At 40.4% G+C, this 19,430-nt stretch overlaps 1 protein-coding gene across 1 annotated transcript in view; it reads left to right on the top strand.

Annotated features, from left to right (window-relative positions):
- The window catches only part of b3galnt2 (beta-1,3-N-acetylgalactosaminyltransferase 2), a 55,741-nt gene that overhangs the window by 1,115 nt on the left and 35,196 nt on the right, over positions 1 to 19,430 (top strand). The gene's annotated exons all lie outside the window — the stretch shown is intronic.

Below are 19,430 nucleotides of genomic sequence, written 5' to 3' on the forward strand. Positions count from 1 at the left end.
CTTAACTCTTTGTTGATTGATATCCATTGACTTGTGTCCATTTTACTGTTTTTTTTTTAGAAAGATTTGCACAAATATGAAAAGATAGACGGTATCATCACGAAACAATATTGATTTAAATCATATAAGGGATACACCTTAAATTGAGGAGATCTTACCATTGCTAAGTTACTGCACCTGCTGTCAATCCAAATGTTTGTTGGCTTCCTGCGAGAACCCCCACCAGCTAAGGAGGTTCCTCGACGATTCCCACCTCCTATGGGGTTCTTGGAGGAACCTTTTTTTGGTGGCAATTTTCAGAGCCAAGAACTTTGAGGTTCTTAGAAGGACCCTTGTTGAACCCTGAATTTTTAGAGTGCACTTCAACCATTTATATAGAATGTGATATCTAGAATGTAATATCTACAACACAGCAATACCCATGATACTCTGCGGCAGAACCCCAATACTAGGGTGTTAGGGGTCTAAATGAACCTGTGATGCTGGTGTTGTGCTTTGTATTCCATGTTATAGAGAAGCTTGTCATGAACACACAACGTTCTTTCATGTGGATAGGATTTTTCCATTGGTGAGATCTTATTGTGAAGTTGTTGGACAAGGTTGCAGACAGGTCAATGTTAATCCCTAGTCCAGGGGTAGGCAACCCTGTTGAGTGCCACAGATACTTCAGGATTTTGTTCCAACTAGGCACCACGCCAGGGGTGCGTTCAGTTCGCTTGAAAGTTTGCTACATTGCGGAACGGTTTGTACTGAACAACACATTTTCCCCCAACATTCTTGCTGGTTCTTGAACATATTTTGAGATCCTGCACGTTTGCTCCGTTCGGTGGTTTGTGCAATGAGTGACGTTTTTAAAGGGCAGCAGTTCGTTTGGAATTCACTATCCAAACCTTTCCCCTGTTTTTATCTGGTCATTGAGTAAAGCACAGTTTCCATTCAATTAAACGTCCTATTACGTTGTGATGTACTGAACGCAGCCCTGACCAACTGAGCTAATTGATCAGTTCAGTGATTGCAGAAATTCAACACACCTGGTTAAATCAAAAACATGAAGTGGCTGCATCGCTCCTGGTCCTGGACTGTCACTGCCGCCAAGTCACTGCCGCCGGCGCCAAGTCACTGCTCTTGCTTCTTAAATTCGACACGTTTTGTCCAATATCTCAAGACGGGGTGGTCATATTGTTATGACATTCTCAGGGCTGATGTAGAACACATATTCAAATAAAAGTAACAATGATACGTTAAAATGCGGTATGATGCGAATTGGGCACTTAATATGCAAATTAGGAATTATGGAATACAGTAATTTATGGTAAGTCGGTCATATTTTTTTTATTATTGTCATTTATTTTCACAAATAAAACATTGTACAGCATAAAAACATTGAGCATGACATCCAGACATAGCACATATTATCTCACAAGCTACTATACAGAACTAAATGGGTTCACAAGCTCCAGTCATCACCTCCCAGTCTTAGACACATGACAACTCAGAGTAGGACCCTTCTAGATTCTAAGGATAAAAAAAAAAAAAAAAAGTAATCTGAGTGTCATAAAAACATCTTCATTGTACAGATCACCTTTAGAATGAATTCCTTTCATTAGCCAACAGACCTCTCTCCTGTAAGACTGTGTGACAGAGTATCATCAGACCTCTCCTCTGTAAGACTGTGTGACAGAGTATCATCAGACCTCTCCCCTCTAAGACTGTGACAGAGTATCAACAGGGGTGAAAGGATAACTTTGTTCCTGTTCTATTGTTATCCAAACCAGCATCCCTTTTACCCCAATGATTTAGCCGTTTCAAATCATAAATGGTACAATGTAACATCTGGTGAAGCCTCCTACATCCCTTGGTGAGCACATCAATCAATTTTTTCCCCCCACAAAGTATTTAATTTAATTTGTCATATTGTTTAAAATACCGATCTGGAAAATTCATAGGTAACAACATTGCAGAAATATTATTAAATTGAGGGACCGCAGCCATTTTAATCACATTGATCTTTCCCCATAAAAGTAAAAATATATCTATTTTCGCTTCTTTTTTTTTCTTCTAAATTGGTCTTAATCTTGACTAGTGGTGGCACAAAAAAAATGTCACCTCCAAATTCAAGTTAAATATTTCATCCCAATAGAAACCCATTTGAAATTTAAATGGGGTACCGGTTCCAGAGTAACATTTGGCATTGCTTCCGAATAATTCCAATACATTTTGTAGCCTGACAAACTACAATATGATTCAATACAAGTAAGAAATGGTGGTACAGACTGAAGAGGATCAGCTTGTGTTCTGTTCTCCCTCTATGGATCTGTGCTCACTGTTGCAAGAGGCACTAAAACTGGTAAATAGGAGAGGGAGCAACCCTGCCTTGTGCCTCTATAAAATACATATTTCCATTTGTAAGTTCTGTTGCTTTAGGATTGGAATAGAGGACCCCTATCCATTTTCAAAAGTCAGGTCCAAAAGCACATTTTTCTAGGGTTCTTAACTTCTTTGGGCTGCAGGGGGCAGTATTGAGTAGCTTGGATGAAAGGTGCCCATTTCAAACGGCCTCGTACTCAATTCTTGCTCGTACAATATGCATATTATTATTACTATTGGATAGAAAACACTCTCTAGTTTCTAAAACCGTTTGAATTATGTCTGTGTAAAACAGAACTAATTTTGCAGCAAACTTCCTGATAGGAAGTGGAAAATCTGAAATCGATGCTCTGTTCCAGGGCATCCCTATTCATTTGCTTGATATGTATTAGTATACATGCACTTCATACGCCTTCCACTAGATGTCAACAGGCAGTGAGAGAAGAAATGGAGTGTATAGTTTGATCTGAGGTCGAATAAGAGCTCTTGGCATGACGTGACACCAATTTCCTGTTTTCAGGAAGGCGCGAGAAGGAACCGGGGATTGCCTTCTGAAAAGCTGTCGTTATAGACGGCTACTATCTCTGGCTTTGATTGTATTTGATAAATGTGACAATATCATTGTGAAGTATGTTTTTTCAATTTAGTTTTATCATATTATTGAAATTTTTTCGGGAGGTTAGGCGTGTTGCGTTTGTTCAGGAAGGAGAGCGTCGCGCTACTTGGCTAGTGTGCTTGCTAATTCAAGAGGGAAAAATGCCTTTCTAAAACCAAACAACGGTTGTTCCCGACAAAGGACCCCTTGTACAACACTCTGATGGAAGATCGAACATGTGTACTATTAGTCTGCGCCCAGATTTTGGGCGCTCTCTCGTCATAACGTAAGCTGCATGTCGTAATGGAGTTATTTTTTAGAATTCTAACACGGCGATTGCATTAAGAACTAGTGTATCTATCATTTCCAATACAACATGTATTTTTTAGTAAAGTCTATGAATAGTTATTTGATTAGAATAGGTGAGTGTCAGAAATATATCCGGACATTCTGGGAAAAAGATGCTAAGTTTTCCCAATGTATAACCACGATTTGTGCCGCTAAATATGCACATTTTTCCAACAAAACATAGATTTATTGTATAACTTGTTATAAGACTGTCATCTGATGAAGTTGTTTCTTGGTTAGTTTGGTTGGTTTTGTGCAAGCTACCTGTGCTGTGAAAAATGTCTGTGCTTTTTTTGTATTTGGTGGTGAGCTAACATAAATATACGTGGTGTTTTCGCTGTAAAACATTGTAAAAATCGGACTTGTTGGCTGGATTCACAAGATGTGTATCTTTCATTTGCTGTATTGGACTTGTTAATGTGTGAAAGTTAAATATTTCTAAAAAATATCTTTTGAATGTCGCGCCCTGGACTTGGACGGCCCTGCAGCCATAAGAAGTTAACCTCCTACTTCATCACCATCCCTGATCCAGGAGCACCCTCATCAGTAAAAAGCTGACTAGCATAGCCTAGCATAGCGCCACAAGTAAATACTAGCATATAAATTTCATGAAATCACAAATCCAAGACACCAGATGAAAGATACACATCTTGTTAATCCAGCCGTCATTTCCGAATTTTAAAATGTTTTACAGCGAAAACACTATGTACTCAACCGCATATTTTCACCATTTTTTTTTTTACCGCATAGGCAGCTATCACAAAACCGACCAAGTAGAGATATAATTAATCACTAACCAAGAAACAACTTCATCAGATGACAGTCTTATAACATGTTATACAATAAATATATGTTTTGTTTGAAAATGTGCATATTTGATGTATAAATCAGTTTTACATTGCAGCTACAATCTCAAATAGCACCGAAGCAGCCAGAATAATTAGAGCAACGTGAAATGCCTAAATACTCATCATAAAACATTTATGAAAAATACATGGTGTACAGCAAATGAAAGATAAACATCTTGTGAATCCAGCCAATATTTCAGATTTTAAATGTTTTACAGTGAAAACACTATGGCTATTGTGATAAGCTAATATAACGCTAAACACACAAATGCATTTATTCACCGCATAGATAGCATTCGCAAAAGATATAAAATTAATCACTAACCTTGACCAACTTCATCAGATGAGTCTTATAACATCATGTTACACAATACACTTATGTTTTGTTCGAAAATGTGCATATTTTGAGCTGTAAACCGTGGTTATACGTTGTGAATATGTAGCATCGATTCCCCAAATTATCCGGGGTATTTTGGACAGTCACCTAATCTGACCAAAGAACTCATCATAAACTTTACTAAAAAATACATGTTGGACAGCAAATGAAAGATACACTAGTTCTTAATGCAATCGCCGTGTTCTTAATGCAATCGCCGTGTCAAATATGCAAATCTTATCTTATCTTCTGGGGATGAGTAGCTGGCAGTTGAATTTGGGTATGTTTTCATTCAAACGTGAAAATGCTGCCCCCTATCCTAGAGAAGTTAACTAGGCAAGTCCGTTCAGAACAAACTCTTATTTACAATGACGGCCAAACCCGGACGAAGCTGGGCCAATTGTGCACCGCCCTATGGGACTCACAATCACGGCCATATGTGATACAGCCTGGATTCGAACCAGGGACTGTGACGCCTCTTGCACTGAGATGCAGTGCCTTAGACCGCTGCGCCACTCAGGAGCCCAAGTTAGACATCTCGTGCAACTGAACTTTTCATTTGCAGGCATTTTGAAATGTGCTCTCTGTGAAATGTCCCTTTCCAAGATGCGCTTCTAATCGGTTTAGTCTTTCAGCCCCTGATCTCTTCTTTTTGGACGCATGTGCAATTATTTTCCCTCCTATTACATGTTTTAGAGGTTTCCCATACTGTGGAAATATTTTCAGTTGAGCCCATGTTGATCTCAAAAGGATCTAAGATCCTCTGTTAGTGACTGGCTAAATATCTAATATTGTAATAGTGTGGTGTAGAGTCTAAATCTACCCTTCCTCTGTTAGTGACTGGCTAAATTTCTCATCTAGTAACAGCATGGTGTAGAGTCTAAATCTACCCTTCCTCTGCTAGTGACTGGCTAAATATCTCATCTAGTAACAGCATGGTGTAGAGTCTAAATCTACCCTTCCTCTGCTAGTGACTGGCTAAATATCTCATCTAGTAACAGTGTAGAGTCTAAATCTACCCTTCCTCTGCTAGTGACTGGCTAAATATCTCATCTAGTAACAGTGTAGAGTCTAAATCTACCCTTCCTCTGCTAGTGACTGGCTAAATATCTCATCTATCTCATCTAGTAACAGTGTAGAGTCTAAATCTACCCTTCCTCTGTTAGTGACTGGCTAAATATCTCATCTAGTAACAGTGTAGAGTCTAAATCTACCCTTCCTCTGCTAGTGACTGGCTAAATATCTCATCTAGTAACAGCATGGTGTAGAGTCTAAATCTACCCTTCCTCTGCTAGTGACTGGCTAAATATCTCATCTAGTAACAGCATGGTGTAGAGTCTAAATCTACCCTTCCTCTGCTAGTGACTGGCTAAATATCTCATCTAGTAATAGTGTAGTCTAAATCTACCCTTCCTCTGCTAGTGACTGGCTAAATATCTCATCTAGTAACAGCATGGTGTAGAGTCTAAATCTACCCTTCCTCTGCTAGTGACTGGCTAAATATCTCATCTAGTAACAGTGTAGAGTCTAAATCTACCCTTCCTCTGCTAGTGACTGGCTAAATATCTCATCTAGTAACAGCATGGTGTAGAGTCTAAATCTACCCTTCCTCTGCTAGTGACTGGCTAAATATCTCATCTAGTAACAGTGTAGAGTCTAAATCTACCCTTCCTCTGCTAGTGACTGGCTAAATATCTCATCTAGTAACAGCGTGGTGTAGAGTCTAAATCTACCCTTCCTCTGCTAGTGACTGGCTAAATATCTCATCTAGTAACAGCGTGGTGTAGAGTCTAAATCTACCCTTCCTCTGCTAGTGACTGGCTAAATATCTCATCTAGTAACAGCATGGTGTAGAGTCTAAATCTACCCTTCCTCTGCTAGTGACTGGCTAAATATCTCATCTAGTAACAGCATGGTGTAGAGTCTAAATCTACCCTTCCTCTGTTAGTGACTGGCTAAATATCTCATCTAGTAACAGCATGGTGTAGAGTCTAAATCTACCCTTCCTCTGCTAGTGACTGGCTAAATATCTCATCTAGTAACAGCATGGTGTAGAGTCTAAATCTACCCTTCCTCTGCTAGTGACTGGCTAAATATCTCATCTAGTAACAGTGTAGAGTCTAAATCTACCCTTCCTCTGTTAGTGACTGGCTAAATATCTCATCTAGTAACAGCATGGTGTAGAGTCTAAATCTAGCCTTCCTCTGTTAGTGACTGGCTAAATATCTCATCTAGTAACAGTGTAGAGTCTAAATCTACCCTTCCTCTGCTAGTGACTGGCTAAATATCTCATCTAGTAACAGCATGGTGTAGAGTCTAAATCTACCCTTCCTCTGTTAGTGACTGGCTAAATATCTCATCTAGTAACAGTGTAGAGTCTAAATCTACCCTTCCTCTGCTAGTGACTGGCTAAATATCTCATCTAGTAACAGCATGGTGTAGAGTCTAAATCTACCCTTCCTCTGTTAGTGACTGGCTAAATATCTCATCTAGTAACAGTGTAGAGTCTAAATCTACCCTTCCTCTGCTAGTGACTGGCTAAATATCTCATCTAGTAACAGCATGGTGTAGAGTCTAAATCTACCCTTCCTCTGCTAGTGACTGGCTAAATATCTCATCTAGTAACAGCATGGTGTAGAGTCTAAATCTACCCTTCCTCTGCTAGTGACTGGCTAAATATCTCATCTAGTAACAGCATGGTGTAGAGTCTAAATCTACCCTTCCTCTGCTAGTGACTGGCTAAATATCTCATCTAGTAACAGTGTAGAGTCTAAATCTACCCTTCCTCTGCTAGTGACTGGCTAAATATCTCATCTAGTAATAGTGTAGTCTAAATCTACCCTTCCTCTGCTAGTGACTGGCTAAATATCTCATCTAGTAACAGCATGGTGTAGAGTCTAAATCTACCCTTCCTCTGTTAGTGACTGGCTAAATATCTCATCTAGTAACAGTGTAGAGTCTAAATCTACCCTTCCTCTGCTAGTGACTGGCTAAATATCTCATCTAGTAACAGCATGGTGTAGAGTCTAAATCTACCCTTCCTCTGCTAGTGACTGGCTAAATATCTCATCTAGTAACAGCATGGTGTAGAGTCTAAATCTACCCTTCCTCTGCTAGTGACTGGCTAAATATCTCATCTAGTAACAGTGTAGAGTCTAAATCTACCCTTCCTCTGCTAGTGACTGGCTAAATATCTCATCTAGTAACAGCATGGTGTAGAGTCTAAATCTACCCTTCCTCTGCTAGTGACTGGCTAAATATCTCATCTAGTAATAGTGTGAGTCTAAATCTACCCTTCCTCTGCTAGTGACTGGCTAAATATCTCATCTAGTAACAGCATGGTGTAGAGTCTAAATCTACCCTTCCTCTGTTAGTGACTGGCTAAATATCTCATCTAGTAACAGCATGGTGTAGAGTCTAAATCTACCCTTCCTCTGCTAGTGACTGGCTAAATATCTCATCTAGTAATAGTGTAGTCTAAATCTACCCTTCCTCTGCTAGTGACTGGCTAAATATCTCATCTAGTAACAGCATGGTGTAGAGTCTAAATCTACCCTTCCTCTGCTAGTGACTGGCTAAATATCTCATCTAGTAACAGCATGGTGTAGAGTCTAAATCTACCCTTCCTCTGCTAGTGACTGGCTAAATATCTCATCTAGTAACAGCATGGTGTAGAGTCTAAATCTACCCTTCCTCTGCTAGTGACTGGCTAAATATCTCATCTAGTAACAGCATGGTGTAGAGTCTAAATCTACCCTTCCTCTGCTAGTGACTGGCTAAATATCTCATCTAGTAACAGCATGGTGTAGAGTCTAAATCTACCCTTCCTCTGCTAGTGACTGGCTAAATATCTCATCTAGTAACAGCATGGTGTAGAGTCTAAATCTACCCTTCCTCTGCTAGTGACTGGCTAAATATCTCATCTAGTAACAGTGTAGAGTCTAAATCTACCCTTCCTCTGCTAGTGACTGGCTAAATATCTCATCTAGTAACAGTGTAGAGTCTAAATCTACCCTTCCTCTGTTAGTGACTGGCTAAATATCTCATCTAGTAACAGTGTAGAGTCTAAATCTACCCTTCCTCTGCTAGTGACTGGCTAAATATCTCATCTAGTAACAGCATGGTGTAGAGTCTAAATCTACCCTTCCTCTGTTAGTGACTGGCTAAATATCTCATCTAGTAACAGTGTAGAGTCTAAATCTACCCTTCCTCTGCTAGTGACTGGCTAAATATCTCATCTAGTAACAGCATGGTGTAGAGTCTAAATCTACCCTTCCTCTGTTAGTGACTGGCTAAATATCTCATCTAGTAACAGTGTAGAGTCTAAATCTACCCTTCCTCTGCTAGTGACTGGCTAAATATCTCATCTAGTAACAGCATGGTGTAGAGTCTAAATCTACCCTTCCTCTGCTAGTGACTGGCTAAATATCTCATCTAGTAACAGCATGGTGTAGAGTCTAAATCTACCCTTCCTCTGCTAGTGACTGGCTAAATATCTCATCTAGTAACAGTGTAGAGTCTAAATCTACCCTTCCTCTGCTAGTGACTGGCTAAATATCTCATCTAGTAACAGCATGGTGTAGAGTCTAAATCTACCCTTCCTCTGCTAGTGACTGGCTAAATATCTCATCTAGTAACCGCATGGTGTAGAGTCTAAATCTACCCTTCCTCTGCTAGTGACTGGCTAAATATCTCATCTAGTAACAGCATGGTGTAGAGTCTAAATCTACCCTTCCTCTGCTAGTGACTGGCTAAATATCTCATCTAGTAACAGCATGGTGTAGAGTCTAAATCTACCCTTCCTCTGCTAGTGACTGGCTAAATATCTCATCTAGTAACAGCATGGTGTAGAGTCTAAATCTACCCTTCCTCTGCTAGTGACTGGCTAAATATCTCATCTAGTAACAGTGTAGAGTCTAAATCTACCCTTCCTCTGCTAGTGACTGGCTAAATATCTCATCTAGTAACAGTGTAGAGTCTAAATCTACCCTTCCTCTGTTAGTGACTGGCTAAATATCTCATCTAGTAACAGTGTAGAGTCTAAATCTACCCTTCCTCTGTTAGTGACTGGCTAAATATCTCATCTAGTAACAGTGTAGAGTCTAAATCTACCCTTCCTCTGCTAGTGACTGGCTAAATATCTCATCTAGTAACAGCGTAGTGTAGAGTCTAAATCTACCCTTCCTCTGCTAGTGACTGGCTAAATATCTCATCTAGTAACAGCATGGTGTAGAGTCTAAATCTACCCTTCCTCTGCTAGTGACTGGCTAAATATCTCATCTAGTAACAGTGTAGAGTCTAAATCTACCCTTCCTCTTTTAGTGACTGGCTAAATATCTCATCTAGTAACAGCATGGTGGAGAGTGTAAATCTACCCTTCCTCTGCTAGTGACTGGCTAAATATCTCATCTAGTAACAGCATGGTGTAGAGTCTAAATCTACCCTTCCTCTGTTAGTGACTGGCTAAATATCTCATCTAGTAACGGTGTAGAGTCTAAATCTACCCTTCCTCTGCTAGTGACTGGCTAAATATCTCATCTAGTAACGGTGTAGAGTCTAAATCTACCCTTCCTCTGTTAGTGACTGGCTAAATATCTCATCTAGTAACAGTGTAGAGTCTAAATCTACCCTTCCTCTGCTAGTGACTGGCTAAATATCTCATCTAGTAACAGCATGGTGTAGAGTCTAAATCTACCCTTCCTCTGCTAGTGACTGGCTAAATATCTCATCTAGTAACAGCATGGTGTAGAGTCTAAATCTACCCTTCCTCTGCTAGTGACTGGCTAAATATCTCATCTAGTAACAGTGTAGAGTCTAAATCTACCCTTCCTCTGCTAGTGACTGGCTAAATATCTCATCTAGTAACAGTGTAGAGTCTAAATCTACCCTTCCTCTGCTAGTGACTGGCTAAATATCTCATCTAGTAACAGTGTAGAGTCTAAATCTACCCTTCCTCTGCTAGTGACTGGCTAAATATCTCATCTAGTAACAGTGTAGAGTCTAAATCTACCCTTCCTCTGCTAGTGACTGGCTAAATATCTCATCTAGTAACAGTGTAGAGTCTAAATCTACCCTTCCTCTGCTAGTGACTGGCTAAATATCTCATCTAGTAACAGTGTAGAGTCTAAATCTACCCTTCCTCTGCTAGTGACTGGCTAAATATCTCATCTAGTAACAGTGTAGAGTCTAAATCTACCCTTCCTCTGCTAGTGACTGGCTAAATATCTCATCTAGTAACAGTGTAGAGTCTAAATCTACCCTTCCTCTGCTAGTGACTGGCTAAATATCTCATCTAGTAACAGTGTAGAGTCTAAATCTACCCTTCCTCTGTTAGTGACTGGCTAAATATCTCATCTAGTAACAGTGTAGAGTCTAAATCTACCCTTCCTCTGCTAGTGACTGGCTAAATATCTCATCTAGTAACAGCATGGTGTAGAGTCTAAATCTACCCTTCCTCTGCTAGTGACTGGCTAAATATCTCATCTAGTAACAGCATGGTGTAGAGTCTAAATCTACCCTTCCTCTGCTAGTGACTGGCTAAATATCTCATCTAGTAATAGTGTAGTCTAAATCTACCCTTCCTCTGCTAGTGACTGGCTAAATATCTCATCTAGTAACAGCATGGTGTAGAGTCTAAATCTACCCTTCCTCTGCTAGTGACTGGCTAAATATCTCATCTAGTAATAGTGTAGAGTCTAAATCTACCCTTCCTCTGCTAGTGACTGGCTAAATATCTCATCTAGTAACAGCATGGTGTAGAGTCTAAATCTACCCTTCCTCTGCTAGTGACTGGCTAAATATCTCATCTAGTAACAGCGTGGTGTAGAGTCTAAATCTACCCTTCCTCTGCTAGTGACTGGCTAAATATCTCATCTAGTAACAGCATGGTGTAGAGTCTAAATCTACCCTTCCTCTGTTAGTGACTGGCTAAATATCTCATCTAGTAACAGCATGGTGTAGAGTCTAAATCTACCCTTCCTCTGCTAGTGACTGGCTAAATATCTCATCTAGTAACAGCATGGTGTAGAGTCTAAATCTACCCTTCCTCTGCTAGTGACTGGCTAAATATCTCATCTAGTAACAGCATGGTGTAGAGTCTAAATCTACCCTTCCTCTGCTAGTGACTGGCTAAATATCTCATCTAGTAACAGTGTAGAGTCTAAATCTACCCTTCCTCTGCTAGTGACTGGCTAAATATCTCATCTAGTAACAGCATGGTGTAGAGTCTAAATCTACCCTTCCTCTGCTAGTGACTGGCTAAATATCTCATCTAGTAACAGCATGGTGTAGAGTCTAAATCTACCCTTCCTCTGCTAGTGACTGGCTAAATATCTCATCTAGTAACAGCATGGTGTAGAGTCTAAATCTACCCTTCCTCTGCTAGTGACTGGCTAAATATCTCATCTAGTAACAGCATGGTGTAGAGTCTAAATCTACCCTTCCTCTGCTAGTGACTGGCTAAATATCTCATCTAGTAACAGTGTAGAGTCTAAATCTACCCTTCCTCTGCTAGTGACTGGCTAAATATCTCATCTAGTAACAGCATGGTGTAGAGTCTAAATCTACCCTTCCTCTGCTAGTGACTGGCTAAATATCTCATCTAGTAACAGTGTAGAGTCTAAATCTACCCTTCCTCTGCTAGTGACTGGCTAAATATCTCATCTAGTAACAGCATGGTGTAGAGTCTAAATCTACCCTTCCTCTGCTAGTGACTGGCTAAATATCTCATCTAGTAACAGTGTAGAGTCTAAATCTACCCTTCCTCTGTTAGTGACTGGCTAAATATCTCATCTAGTAACAGCATGGTGTAGAGTCTAAATCTACCCTTCCTCTGCTAGTGACTGGCTAAATATCTCATCTAGTAACAGTGTAGAGTCTAAATCTACCCTTCCTCTGTTAGTGACTGGCTAAATATCTCATCTAGTAACAGCATGGTGAGAGTCTAAATCTACCCTTCCTCTGCTAGTGACTGGCTAAATATCTCATCTAGTAACAGTGTAGAGTCTAAATCTACCCTTCCTCTGCTAGTGACTGGCTAAATATCTCATCTAGTAACAGCATGGTGTAGAGTCTAAATCTACCCTTCCTCTGCTAGTGACTGGCTAAATATCTCATCTAGTAACAGCATGGTGTAGAGTCTAAATCTACCCTTCCTCTGCTAGTGACTGGCTAAATATCTCATCTAGTAACAGCATGGTGTAGAGTCTAAATCTACCCTTCCTCTGCTAGTGACTGGCTAAATATCTCATCTAGTAACAGCATGGTGTAGAGTCTAAATCTACCCTTCCTCTGCTAGTGACTGGCTAAATATCTCATCTAGTAACAGCATGGTGTAGAGTCTAAATCTACCCTTCCTCTGCTAGTGACTGGCTAAATATCTCATCTAGTAACAGCATGGTGTAGAGTCTAAATCTACCCTTCCTCTGCTAGTGACTGGCTAAATATCTCATCTAGTAACAGTGTAGAGTCTAAATCTACCCTTCCTCTGCTAGTGACTGGCTAAATATCTCATCTAGTAACAGTGTAGAGTCTAAATCTACCCTTCCTCTGCTAGTGACTGGCTAAATATCTCATCTAGTAACAGTGTAGAGTCTAAATCTACCCTTCCTCTGCTAGTGACTGGCTAAATATCTCATCTAGTAACAGCATGGTGTAGAGTCTAAATCTACCCTTCCTCTGCTAGTGACTGGCTAAATATCTCATCTAGTAACAGTGTAGAGTCTAAATCTACCCTTCCTCTGCTAGTGACTGGCTAAATATCTCATCTAGTAACAGTGTAGAGTCTAAATCTACCCTTCCTCTGCTAGTGACTGGCTAAATATCTCATCTAGTAACAGTGTAGAGTCTAAATCTACCCTTCCTCTGCTAGTGACTGGCTAAATATCTCATCTAGTACAGCAGTGTAGAGTCTAAATCTACCCTTCCTCTGCTAGTGACTGGCTAAATATCTCATCTAGTACACAGGTGTAGAGTCTAAATCTACCCTTCCTCTGCTAGTGACTGGCTAAATATCTCATCTAGTAACCAGTGTAGAGTCTAAATCTACCCTTCCTCTGCTAGTGACTGGCTAAATATCTCATCTAGTAACCAGTGTAGAGTCTAAATCTACCCTTCCTCTGCTAGTGACTGGCTAAATATCTCATCTAGTAACAGCATGGTGTAGAGTCTAAATCTACCCTTCCTCTGCTAGTGACTGGCTAAATATCTCATCTAGTAACAGTGTAGAGTCTAAATCTACCCTTCCTCTGCTAGTGACTGGCTAAATATCTCATCTAGTAACAGTGTAGAGTCTAAATCTACCCTTCCTCTGCTAGTGACTGGCTAAATATCTCATCTAGTAACAGTGGTGAGAGTCTAAATCTACCCTTCCTCTGCTAGTGACTGGCTAAATATCTCATCTAGTAACAGCATGGTGTAGAGTCTAAATCTACCCTTCCTCTGCTAGTGACTGGCTAAATATCTCATCTAGTAACAGCATGGTGTAGAGTCTAAATCTACCCTTCCTCTGCTAGTGACTGGCTAAATATCTCATCTAGTAACAGCGTGGTGTAGAGTAAATCTACCCTTCCTCTGCTAGTGACTGGCTAAATATCTCATCTAGTAACAGCGTGGTGTAGAGTAAATCTACCCTTCCTCTGCTAGTGACTGGCTAAATATCTCATCTAGTAACAGCGTGGTGTAGAGTAAATCTACCCTTCCTCTGCTAGTGACTGGCTAAATATCTCATCTAGTAACAGCATGGTGTAGAGTCTAAATCTACCCTTCCTCTGTTAGTGACTGGCTAAATATCTCATCTAGTAACGGTGTAGAGTCTAAATCTACCCTTCCTCTGCTAGTGACTGGCTAAATATCTCATCTAGTAACAGTGTAGAGTCTAAATCTACCCTTCCTCTGCTAGTGACTGGCTAAATATCTCATCTAGTAACGGTGTAGAGTCTAAATCTACCCTTCCTCTGCTAGTGACTGGCTAAATATCTCATCTAGTAACAGTGTAGAGTCTAAATCTACCCTTCCTCTGCTAGTGACTGGCTAAATATCTCATCTAGTAACAGCATGGTGTAGAGTCTAAATCTACCCTTCCTCTGTTAGTGACTGGCTAAATATCTCATCTAGTAACAGCATGGTGTAGAGTCTAAATCTACCCTTCCTCTGCTAGTGACTGGCTAAATATCTCATCTAGTAACAGCGTGGTGTAGAGTCTAAATCTACCCTTCCTCTGCTAGTGACTGGCTAAATATCTCATCTAGTAACAGCATGGTGTAGAGTCTAAATCTACCCTTCCTCTGCTAGTGACTGGCTAAATATCTCATCTAGTAACAGCATGGTGTAGAGTCTAAATCTACCCTTCCTCTGTTAGTGACTGGCTAAATATCTCATCTAGTAACGGTGTAGAGTCTAAATCTACCCTTCCTCTGCTAGTGACTGGCTAAATATCTCATCTAGTAACAGTGTAGAGTCTAAATCTACCCTTCCTCTGTTAGTGACTGGCTAAATATCTCATCTAGTAACAGCATGGTGTAGAGTCTAAATCTACCCTTCCTCTGCTAGTGACTGGCTAAATATCTCATCTAGTAACAGTGTTAGAGTCTAAATCTACCCTTCCTCTGTTAGTGACTGGCTAAATATCTCATCTAGTAACAGCATGGTGTAGAGTCTAAATCTACCCTTCCTCTGCTAGTGACTGGCTAAATATCTCATCTAGTAACAGGTGTAGAGTCTAAATCTACCCTTCCTCTGCTAGTGACTGGCTAAATATCTCATCTAGTAACAGTGTAGAGTCTAAATCTACCCTTCCTCTGCTAGTGACTGGCTAAATATCTCATCTAGTAACAGCATGGTGTAGAGTCTAAATCTACCCTTCCTCTGCTAGTGACTGGCTAAATATCTCATCTAGTAACAGCATGGTGTAGAGTCTAAATCTACCCTTCCTCTGCTAGTGACTGGCTAAATATCTCATCTAGTAACAGTGTAGAGTCTAAATCTACCCTTCCTCTGCTAGTGACTGGCTAAATATCTCATCTAGTAACAGCATGGTGTAGAGTCTAAATCTACCCTTCCTCTGCTAGTGACTGGCTAAATATCTCATCTAGTAACAGCATGGTGTAGAGTCTAAATCTACCCTTCCTCTGCTAGTGACTGGCTAAATATCTCATCTAGTAACAGCATGGTGTAGAGTCTAAATCTACCCTTCCTCTGCTAGTGACTGGCTAAATATCTCATCTAGTAACAGTGTAGAGTCTAAATCTACCCTTCCTCTGCTAGTGACTGGCTAAATATCTCATCTAGTAACAGCATGGTGTAGAGTCTAAATCTACCCTTCCTCTGCTAGTGACTGGCTAAATATCTCATCTAGTAACAGTGTAGAGTCTAAATCTACCCTTCCTCTGCTAGTGACTGGCTAAATATCTCATCTAGTAACAGTGTAGAGTCTAAATCTACCCTTCCTCTGCTAGTGACTGGCTAAATATCTCATCTAGTAACAGTGTAGAGTCTAAATCTACCCTTCCTCTGCTAGTGACTGGCTAAATATCTCATCTAGTAACAGCATGGTGTAGAGTCTAAATCTACCCTTCCTCTGCTAGTGACTGGCTAAATATCTCATCTAGTAACAGTGTAGAGTCTAAATCTACCCTTCCTCTGCTAGTGACTGGCTAAATATCTCATCTAGTAACAGCATGGTGTAGAGTCTAAATCTACCCTTCCTCTGTTAGTGACTGGCTAAATATCTCATCTAGTAACAGCATGGTGTAGAGTCTAAATCTACCCTTCCTCTGTTAGTGACTGGCTAAATATCTCATCTAGTAACAGCATGGTGTAGAGTCTAAATCTACCCTTCCTCTGCTAGTGACTGGCTAAATATCTCATCTAGTAACAGTGTAGAGTCTAAATCTACCCTTCCTCTGCTAGTGACTGGCTAAATATCTCATCTAGTAACAGCATGGTGTAGAGTCTAAATCTACCCTTCCTCTGCTAGTGACTGGCTAAATATCTCATCTAGTAACAGGTGTAGAGTCTAAATCTACCCTTCCTCTGCTAGTGACTGGCTAAATATCTCATCTAGTAACAGTGTAGAGTCTAAATCTACCCTTCCTCTGCTAGTGACTGGCTAAATATCTCATCTAGTAACAGCATGGTGTAGAGTCTAAATCTACCCTTCCTCTGCTAGTGACTGGCTAAATATCTCATCTAGTAACAGCATGGTGTAGAGTCTAAATCTACCCTTCCTCTGCTAGTGACTGGCTAAATATCTCATCTAGTAACAGCATGGTGGAGAGTCTAAATCTACCCTTCCTCTGCTAGTGACTGGCTAAATATCTCATCTAGTAACAGCGTGGTGTAGAGTAAATCTACCCTTCCTCTGCTAGTGACTGGCTAAATATCTCATCTAGTAACAGCGTGGTGTAGAGTAAATCTACCCTTCCTCTGCTAGTGACTGGCTAAATATCTCATCTAGTAACAGCGTGGTGTAGAGTAAATCTACCCTTCCTCTGCTAGTGACTGGCTAAATATCTCATCTAGTAACAGCATGGTGTAGAGTCTAAATCTACCCTTCCTCTGTTAGTGACTGGCTAAATATCTCATCTAGTAACAGCATGGTGTAGAGTCTAAATCTACCCTTCCTCTGCTAGTGACTGGCTAAATATCTCATCTAGTAACGGTGTAGAGTCTAAATCTACCCTTCCTCTGCTAGTGACTGGCTAAATATCTCATCTAGTAACAGTGTAGAGTCTAAATCTACCCTTCCTCTGCTAGTGACTGGCTAAATATCTCATCTAGTAACGGTGTAGAGTCTAAATCTACCCTTCCTCTGCTAGTGACTGGCTAAATATCTCATCTAGTAACAGTGTAGAGTCTAAATCTACCCTTCCTCTGTTAGTGACTGGCTAAATATCTCATCTAGTAACAGCATGGTGTAGAGTCTAAATCTACCCTTCCTCTGCTAGTGACTGGCTAAATATCTCATCTAGTAACAGCATGGTGTAGAGTCTAAATCTACCCTTCCTCTGCTAGTGACTGGCTAAATATCTCATCTAGTAACAGCGTGGTGTAGAGTCTAAATCTACCCTTCCTCTGTTAGTGACTGGCTAAATATCTCATCTAGTAACAGCGTGGTGTAGAGTCTAAATCTACCCTTCCTCTGCTAGTGACTGGCTAAATATCTCATCTAGTAACAGCGTGGTGTAGAGTCTAAATCTACCCTTCCTCTGTTAGTGACTGGCTAAATATTTCATCTAGTAACGGTGTAGAGTCTAAATCTACCCTTCCTCTGCTAGTGACTGGCTAAATATCTCATCTAGTAACAGTGTAGAGTCTAAATCTACCCTTCCTCTGTTAGTGACTGGCTAAATATCTCATCTAGTAACAGCATGGTGTAGAGTCTAAATCTACCCTTCCTCTGCTAGTGACTGGCTAAATATCTCATCTAGTAACAGTGTTGAGTCTAAATCTACCCTTCCTCTGTTAGTGACTGGCTAAATATCTCATCTAGTAACAGCATGGTGTAGAGTCTAAATCTACCCTTCCTCTGCTAGTGACTGGCTAAATATTTCATCTAGTAACGGTGTAGAGTCTAAATCTACCCTTCCTCTGCTAGTGACTGGCTAAATATCTCATCTAGTAACAGTGTAGAGTCTAAATCTACCCTTCCTCTGCTAGTGACTGGCTAAATATCTCATCTAGTAACAGCATGGTGTAGAGTCTAAATCTACCCTTCCTCTGCTAGTGACTGGCTAAATATCTCATCTAGTAACAGCATGGTGTAGAGTCTAAATCTACCCTTCCTCTGCTAGTGACTGGCTAAATATCTCATCTAGTAACAGTGTAGAGTCTAAATCTACCCTTCCTCTGCTAGTGACTGGCTAAATATCTCATCTAGTAACAGCATGGTGTAGAGTCTAAATCTACCCTTCCTCTGCTAGTGACTGGCTAAATATCTCATCTAGTAACAGCATGGTGTAGAGTCTAAATCTACCCTTCCTCTGCTAGTGACTGGCTAAATATCTCATCTAGTAACAGCATGGTGTAGAGTCTAAATCTACCCTTCCTCTGCTAGTGACTGGCTAAATATCTCATCTAGTAACAGTGTAGAGTCTAAATCTACCCTTCCTCTGCTAGTGACTGGCTAAATATCTCATCTAGTAACAGCATGGTGTAGAGTCTAAATCTACCCTTCCTCTGCTAGTGACTGGCTAAATATCTCATCTAGTAATAGTGTAGAGTCTAAATCTACCCTTCCTCTGCTAGTGACTGGCTAAATATCTCATCTAGTAACAGTGTAGAGTCTAAATCTACCCTTCCTCTGTTAGTGACTGGCTAAATATCTCATCTAGTAACAGCATGGTGTAGAGTCTAAATCTACCCTTCCTCTGCTAGTGACTGGCTAAATATCTCATCTAGTAACAGTGTAGAGTCTAAATCTACCCTTCCTCTGCTAGTGACTGGCTAAATATCTCATCTAGTAACAGTGTAGAGTCTAAATCTACCCTTCCTCTGCTAGTGACTGGCTAAATATCTCATCTAGTAACAGCATGGTGTAGAGTCTAAATCTACCCTTCCTCTGCTAGTGACTGGCTAAATATCTCATCTAGTAACAGTGTAGAGTCTAAATCTACCCTTCCTCTGCTAGTGACTGGCTAAATATCTCATCTAGTAACAGCATGGTGTAGAGTCTAAATCTACCCTTCCTCTGTTAGTGACTGGCTAAATATCTCATCTAGTAACAGCATGGTGTAGAGTCTAAATCTACCCTTCCTCTGTTAGTGACTGGCTAAATATCTCATCTAGTAACAGCATGGTGTAGAGTCTAAATCTACCCTTCCTCTGCTAGTGACTGGCTAAATATCTCATCTAGTAACAGTGTAGAGTCTAAATCTACCCTTCCTCTGCTAGTGACTGG

This window comes from Salvelinus fontinalis, chromosome 1 (genome assembly GCF_029448725.1).
Source record: "Salvelinus fontinalis isolate EN_2023a chromosome 1, ASM2944872v1, whole genome shotgun sequence".
Lineage (NCBI taxonomy): Eukaryota > Metazoa > Chordata > Actinopteri > Salmoniformes > Salmonidae > Salvelinus > Salvelinus fontinalis.